We start from the raw sequence: 6,894 nt of genomic DNA, 5'->3' as shown, positions 1-6,894 counted from the left end.
TGCTGAATTGCAGTTTTGGTGGGGGCGGGGTGGTTGAATATGGAGGTGAAGTAGGTGAAGTGGGTGATGGCGTAAGTAGAGGTGATAACTGTGGAATGCGTTGCCTTATCAAACTGACCGCACTTCTCGAGGAAACCTGAGCGCGCTCTTCCTTGCTCATTCGCAGAGGGGAGATTAAGTGACTGTTTCCTAATCCTTCGATACCTTTGTAAGACTTTCCACTCCATGTCGTTCCCACCATCAATGTATTCGCATAACCCGTTTTTCACATAACAACATCTTAATCCAGGAATTCAAAGATTTAATGTACCTACCTCGCAGTCCCTTGAGAAAACATCATTCTACTTTGCTATAGCTCACGGTTGTGTCTATCGCGAACTCAGTGATAAATCCTCCTATTATTTGATCGAGCCAATGGTCCACAGCCCACGCAATCTTATCTTTTGATGCCTCTAGTTTGCGCACTAACTCTAGAGTCCACACTATCAGTTGATCAAGCTTATACCTTCCCTGGCTATCGGTTAGCCTCGTGATCCACTCATATAGTCCAGAAGAGAAGGATGCAAAGACGATCTCATGGATTTACGTATATACGTAGCGGTCTAGCCACCTCTTCTCGGATATCTGCAGAGTTTTTTTTCTTGTACCACGAATTCGTGAAGCTTCTGATCTAACCACTCTTCAATTTCCTTCTTTGTGGGGTTCTAGTGGTCCGACATCAGACATCCCTTAGGCAAATCCCGGATCTTAATCGGTGTATCCTTCCTGTGTTATTATTATAGTAACATTTGAATTTGAATTCACCTATTCCCTCCACTTATGAGTCATTAATACCTTCTTGGCGTCAGATCATCCCAAATCTAGCTCTTAATTCTTGTATTAATGGCCCACAGCTCGCTCCTTTTCACCTTAACTTGGACATCTTGTCATGAGCAGTGACACCAACGATCACTTCCTTGTCTATCCGCGTAGCAGCACAGCCCCTTCTGTACGATCGCGGCCCTTGTGACATACTGACCTTGCGCGCACCCCTATTGTCACGCAGCTCCCTAACAAACTGTTTTATAGTCCCACACTCTCTTTCAACTGTCTGGAGTGGTGAGACTGTCTCCTCTTCGGCTAGTCAGGTGGTCGCACCCCCTTGGTGCACTGCTGTCGCGCCTTGGCGAACAATTTGTGACATGGTCTTTATTGTTGCCACTACATGCGCTGCTGGATGCGGCACGCTCTCCTGATTTCCCTCAAGAGTGAGGTGCGGCGTTAACCATGGAATTCAACCAACTAGCTCATGGTCATACTCCTCCAATCCATCCTTAGGTTTGTGTGTATTCGGCTGCAACTTTCCAGGTTTTTCATTCAGAAAGTCTTCCTTTAGTTCCTTTGCGAGCTATTTAATCTCCACATCCAGCGTCATATTCTTTGTTCTCAGTAGTACCCTATTTCTTTCTAGTTCATGAAGTTGCGCATTCCCTTGCCGAATGGATTCCTGAATCCCTTCATACTCCTCTTTGTGTGGTCTTGTGAGTTCTTCAGTTCAGAATTCACGCGCTGTTCTCTTCATCGACATTGCTACATTCACGGCCTTTTACGGAGGTTCTTCAGGGACCTTAGTTCCCATACCATTCTGCAGCCTTGGACTCGACTTCATAGCTAGGTTCTTGCATAGCGCCATATACGCCCATCTGACCACTAGGATGCGCAGGTCCCCTTTTGTACATTGTATCCTCTGTCCCCTATTCATGACTTCGTGTACCTTGGTGAACGCTTCCCTCCTAACACTTGGTATGTGATCCTTTTCTTCCGCCAATGCGCCTTGTTCGGGCCTGCGATTGTAATACTGCTGCACATTGGAACAATCTATTTGGTATAGGTCTGTACCCATCGGCAAAGGTGTGCTTGCAAGCTGTTTTTCCCTTTTCCACCAATCCTCCTTAGTTGGGGTCTTCCAAAACATATGCGCATCATCCTACAACATTCGCTCCAACTTCCCAAACTTCCTTGATATGTCTTCCACCATTCCATGGGTGCCGCACGCAACGCCCATGTTAATGCATCAAACCACTATTTCTCAGGCACCGCATGCTCAAATTCTTCTAGAAATTCTTCTACCATGGATACCCCATCATATATCGGTAAGTTGCGCACTTTTGTAGTCACACAGTGCAGTGATCTTATCAACATATTTCAATTAAGTGTCATCAGTTCATGCAATCGATTCTGCCATCTTTCAATTTCTTCATCTGAATCTGAGGTACCGGAGTTATCGCGCTCCCATGAAATTCGTTCATCCACCGTTGTATTCACCGAATCTTGTCCTCGCGCAGTGATCTGATAAATGTAGTCTAGCTTGTCATCGCTGTCGTCATCGCGCACCGGCTCAGTGTATTGCGTCCCTTCAGTAGGATCCAAGGGTACGACCACGTGTAACTCTTTCTTTTCGAAAATCATCTTGCGCTTCTTTAAATTAATAATCCTATTCATATCCGTAGCCCAGTCTATTCCTAGAAACGCAGGGTAAGGGCTGTTGTCATCAACAACCTCTATTACCTCAAATTTCATCTGCATGCTCGTGCCTTCGATGTCCACTGTTACCCCTTGCAACCTTCCCATGGGCAAGATCTTTTGTTGGTTCGCCATCCGTAATTGAATAGGGGACCACTGTAATGCGGGCCTGCCCATGCGTTCCCATGTCTGCTTTGGTAACACATTCACGTCCAAACCCAGGTCTAGGATTACCTGATCCATTTCATATTCACCAATCTACACCGTTAATCTCATCTCCCTTCCGGTGCGCAATGTATGCTTTCCTAGTTTCCAAACTATGTGCGGTTCCCCTAACCTAGCACACCTAGTTATCAACTCATGTAGTCCTTTAACCGCCTTATTATCATGCAGCAGTTTCATGCATGTCTCTAAAAAGGTAGTAAGCATTGAAGGATCCATTCCTGGCTTTGGTTGATCCTTACTACCTGAAGTAGAGGCCTCCGTGAAGCTCTTCTTAGCTTCCATAAACGTCTCCTTTACGCGTTCCAAGTCAAACTCAGGTTCCATTGTAGGAGCGTTGTGAACCCATGTACCTTCCTTGGGCTGCTTCCCCTTATCTTCCCCTGTAGTCATGCCACTTCGAAGCACCATATTCACATTTGGGTCTTCTTCGCGTGGTTCAGACCTCATAATTTGGATATTCTGGGTCAGAGTAGGCTGTAGTACCCCTTTCTCGTGCATCTATGCGATCAACGTAGGACAATCTACCATTTCATGATCAAACTGCTCATAGTACGAACAAGATAGTTTCGTTGGACTGGTACGTAGTGCCCTGGTCCTCTACAATTGTAACAGATTAGCTATCCGTAGCCCCTTCCTGGCCCCATTCCTCCTCGTCCTCGACCTCGCCCTTGAAATCCACCGCACGCCATTCCCGCTGTTGGGTCGAGGGCTCACGTTTCTATTTGCATTCGATAAGCTGGGGTTCGATCCATCATTAACTCATAGCTCCGACATGTACACTCATCGTGGCGCACTGATCTATAGAAATTACAAAATAGTTGTTGTGGAGTCTATGTATACTTTTGCAACAGGTGACAGTTGTCTGTCATGTGCTTTCTTCCCACTTGACAAATCGCGCACCAAAGTGTGGGTGCCGCACTTGGCCCTGCTTGTGCTTCTGGTCTCAATGGCATTGGTCCCCCTCCTACCAAGTAGTTCATGAATACTAGACAATGATCCTTATCGTGGCCCTGGCCTTTACATTTTATGCACCACACTTCTTCGCGCGCCTCTGGCCGGGGTGCCCTATCCTGCTTCAAACTCTGCATTTCCAAGCATAGGTTCTATAGTTGCACGTGGATCTATTGGACTCCCAATCCCGGATCCTGTATCAGTGTTTCATGCAACCTCATCGCCATTTCCAGTGCTTTGGCCTGGGTTGAAAGCTTCTGCTGTGACAGCGCTGTCCTCAGGTGTGGTGTCAAAGATGCCACAAACCATGCGTGGTCCTGCGCATCTGTTAACATCATATTAACCTCATGAATCATACTCTTTAGTCTCTGATCCAGATCCCAGGGGGTCTCACTTGGAAGCATCACGATCTCTTTAAATCTGATGATTGACGGTGTCTCTGATTTTGGTCGGCTAAATTCTCTGTTAAGTGCATTTTGGATCTCCGCTATTCCTTCATTCGGGTGATCATTCAAGTCCTTAATATACCATGTAAATGCGTGATCCTACAGCGCACTTACTAATGTGGCCTTCTTAATATTGTCATCCGTGACCCCTTGTGCTTCCCACACTGCTCTTACCACGAACCAGAATTGGTTTGGATCTTCATTCCCTACTCCTCTGAATATGGGTCTCTTGATCGTGGTCACCATGCTGAACTGTGGGGGTGGTGGAGGTGGGGTGGGTGAAGATGGAGGTGAAATAGGTGAAGCGGGTGAAGGCGTAAGTGGAGGTGGGGTGGGTGAATATGGAGGTGAAATAGGTGAAGCAGGTGAAGGCGTAAGTGGAGGTGATAACTGCAAAATGCGCTGTCTTATCAAACTAACCACACTTCTCGGGGAAACCCGAGTGCACTCTTCCTCACTCGCTCGCGGAGGTGAAATTAAAGGACTGTTCCCTAACCCTTCAATCCCTTTGTAGATCTTTCCGCTCCACATCATCCTAATCATTAATGTATTCGCATAACCCGATTCTCACATAATAGCATCTTAATCCAGGTATTCAAGGATTTGATGTACCTACCTCGCGGTCCCTTAAGAAAACATCGTTCTTCTTCGCTATAGCTCACGGTTGTGTCTATCATGAACTCAGTGATAAAACCCCCTATTATTTGGTCGAGCCAATGGTCCATGGCCCGGGTGATCTTATCTTCTGATGCCTCTAGTCTGCGCACTAATTCTAGAGTCCACACTATCGGTTGATCGAGCTTGTACCTTCCCTAGATGTCGGCTAACATCGCGATCCAATCATACAACTCTGAAGAGAAGGACGCGAAGAAGATCTCATGGATTTCCGTATATATGTAGCGATCTAGTCACCTCTTCTCGGATATCTGTGGAGTCGTATTTTCCTATGTTACAAACTCGTGAAGATTCTGATCCAACCAATCTTTAATTTCCTTCTTCGTAGGATTCCAGTGTTCCGACATTAGACATCCCTTAGGCAGATCCCGGTCCCGGCAACAAAACCATTTGTTGGCTTATTGGGCCTGACCCAGGTTCAGAAGTATTTTAGCCAAACAAATCCCGAAACTACTGATCCTTTTGGCAACATTCCGCAGAGCGCAGACTGAGGTCTCACCCGAGGTAGTATGGGAGGGTGCTGGAACCAGGTTTACGCACCCTAGGGATTGTCTTGATGAAGTCTGGGAAGTTCGCGAACCGATCCTGTGCACTTGTGCTGCTCCGTTCAGCTGTCTGACCTTCGCATAGCTCTGTGAAGAGCGCGAAGAGGTGCGGTCTAGATCCTTTATCCTTCCCGTGTTATTATTATAGATCTGACTTAATTTTGTGGGCCCAATATTCTTATCAATCATTCAACATTCATAACAAGTGCGCACAATCATAAACATATAGCAGAAGCATAAACATATAGATCTATGAATAGATGCACAATATTCCAGAATCAACTTAGCTTTTATTAAACTTCTGTCCCGTTACAATCCCAACTCCACCCTACGCACTAAGCTATAGGGGTCTGCACACACAACTGCGGACGATTTCAAGCCTCTGCACACACAATTGCAGAGCCTCTCTCTACTACTACTACCCAAGACTCAAACTTACAGACTTAGAGTGAATATCGAATTCAAACATTCATATCACTTTAGATCAAGACTTAACCAAAAACTACTCTCGTGGATCTCCATATATACGTAGCGATCCAACCACCTCTTCTCGGATATCTGTGGAGTCCTGTTTCCCTGTGTTATGAACTCGTGAAGCTTCTGATCCAACCAATCTTCAATTTCCTTCTTCGTAGGATTCCAGTGTTCTGACATCAAACATCCCTTAGGTAGATCCCGGTCCCAGCAATGGAACCATTTGTTGGCTTATTGGGGCCTGACCCAGGTTCAGAAGTATTTTAGCCAAATAAATCCTAAAACTACTGGCCCTTTTAGCAATAGTCCGCAGAGCGCGGACTGAGGTCTCACTCGAGGTAGTATGGGAGGGTGCTGGAACCAACTTTCCACACCATAGGGATTGTCTTGATGAAGTATGGGAAGTTCACGAACCGATCCTACACGATTGCACTGCTCCGCTCAGCTATCTGACCTTCGCGTAGCTTTGTGAAGAGCACCAAGAGGCACGGTCTAGATCCTTTATCCTTCCTGTGTTATTATTATAGATCTGAGTTAATTTTGAGGGCCCAATATTCTTATCAATCATTCAACATTCATAACAAGTGCACGCAATGATAAACATATAACAGAAGCATACATACAGATCTACGAATAGATGCACAATATTCCAGAATCAACTTAGCTTTTATTAAACTTCTGTCCCATTACAATCCCAACTCCGCCTGCGCGCTCAGCTGCAGGGGTCCGCGCACACAGCTGCGGATTCTTCCAGGCCTCTGCGCACATAGCTACAGATCCTCTCTCTAATACTACTACCCAAGACTCAGACTTACAGACTCAGAGCGAATATCACATTCAAACACCCATATCACTTTAGATCAAGACTTAACCAAAAACTACTCTTGTGGATTTCCGTATATACGTAGCGATCCAACCACCTCTTCTCGGATATTTGTGGAGTCCTATTTTCCTATGTTACAAACTCGTGAAGCTTCTGATCCAACCAATCTTCAATTTCCTTCTTCGTAGGATTCTAATGTTCCGACATCAGACATCCCTTAGGCAGATCTCGGTCCAGGCAATGGAACCATTTG

The sequence above is a fragment of the Pinus tabuliformis genome, chromosome 3_1, assembly GCF_031772625.1.
Source record: "Pinus tabuliformis cultivar Carrire ecotype Pingquan chromosome 3_1, CPIR1, whole genome shotgun sequence".
In the NCBI taxonomy this organism is placed as follows: Eukaryota; Viridiplantae; Streptophyta; class Pinopsida; order Pinales; family Pinaceae; genus Pinus; species Pinus tabuliformis.
Note: the sequence above shows the minus strand (reverse complement) of the source record.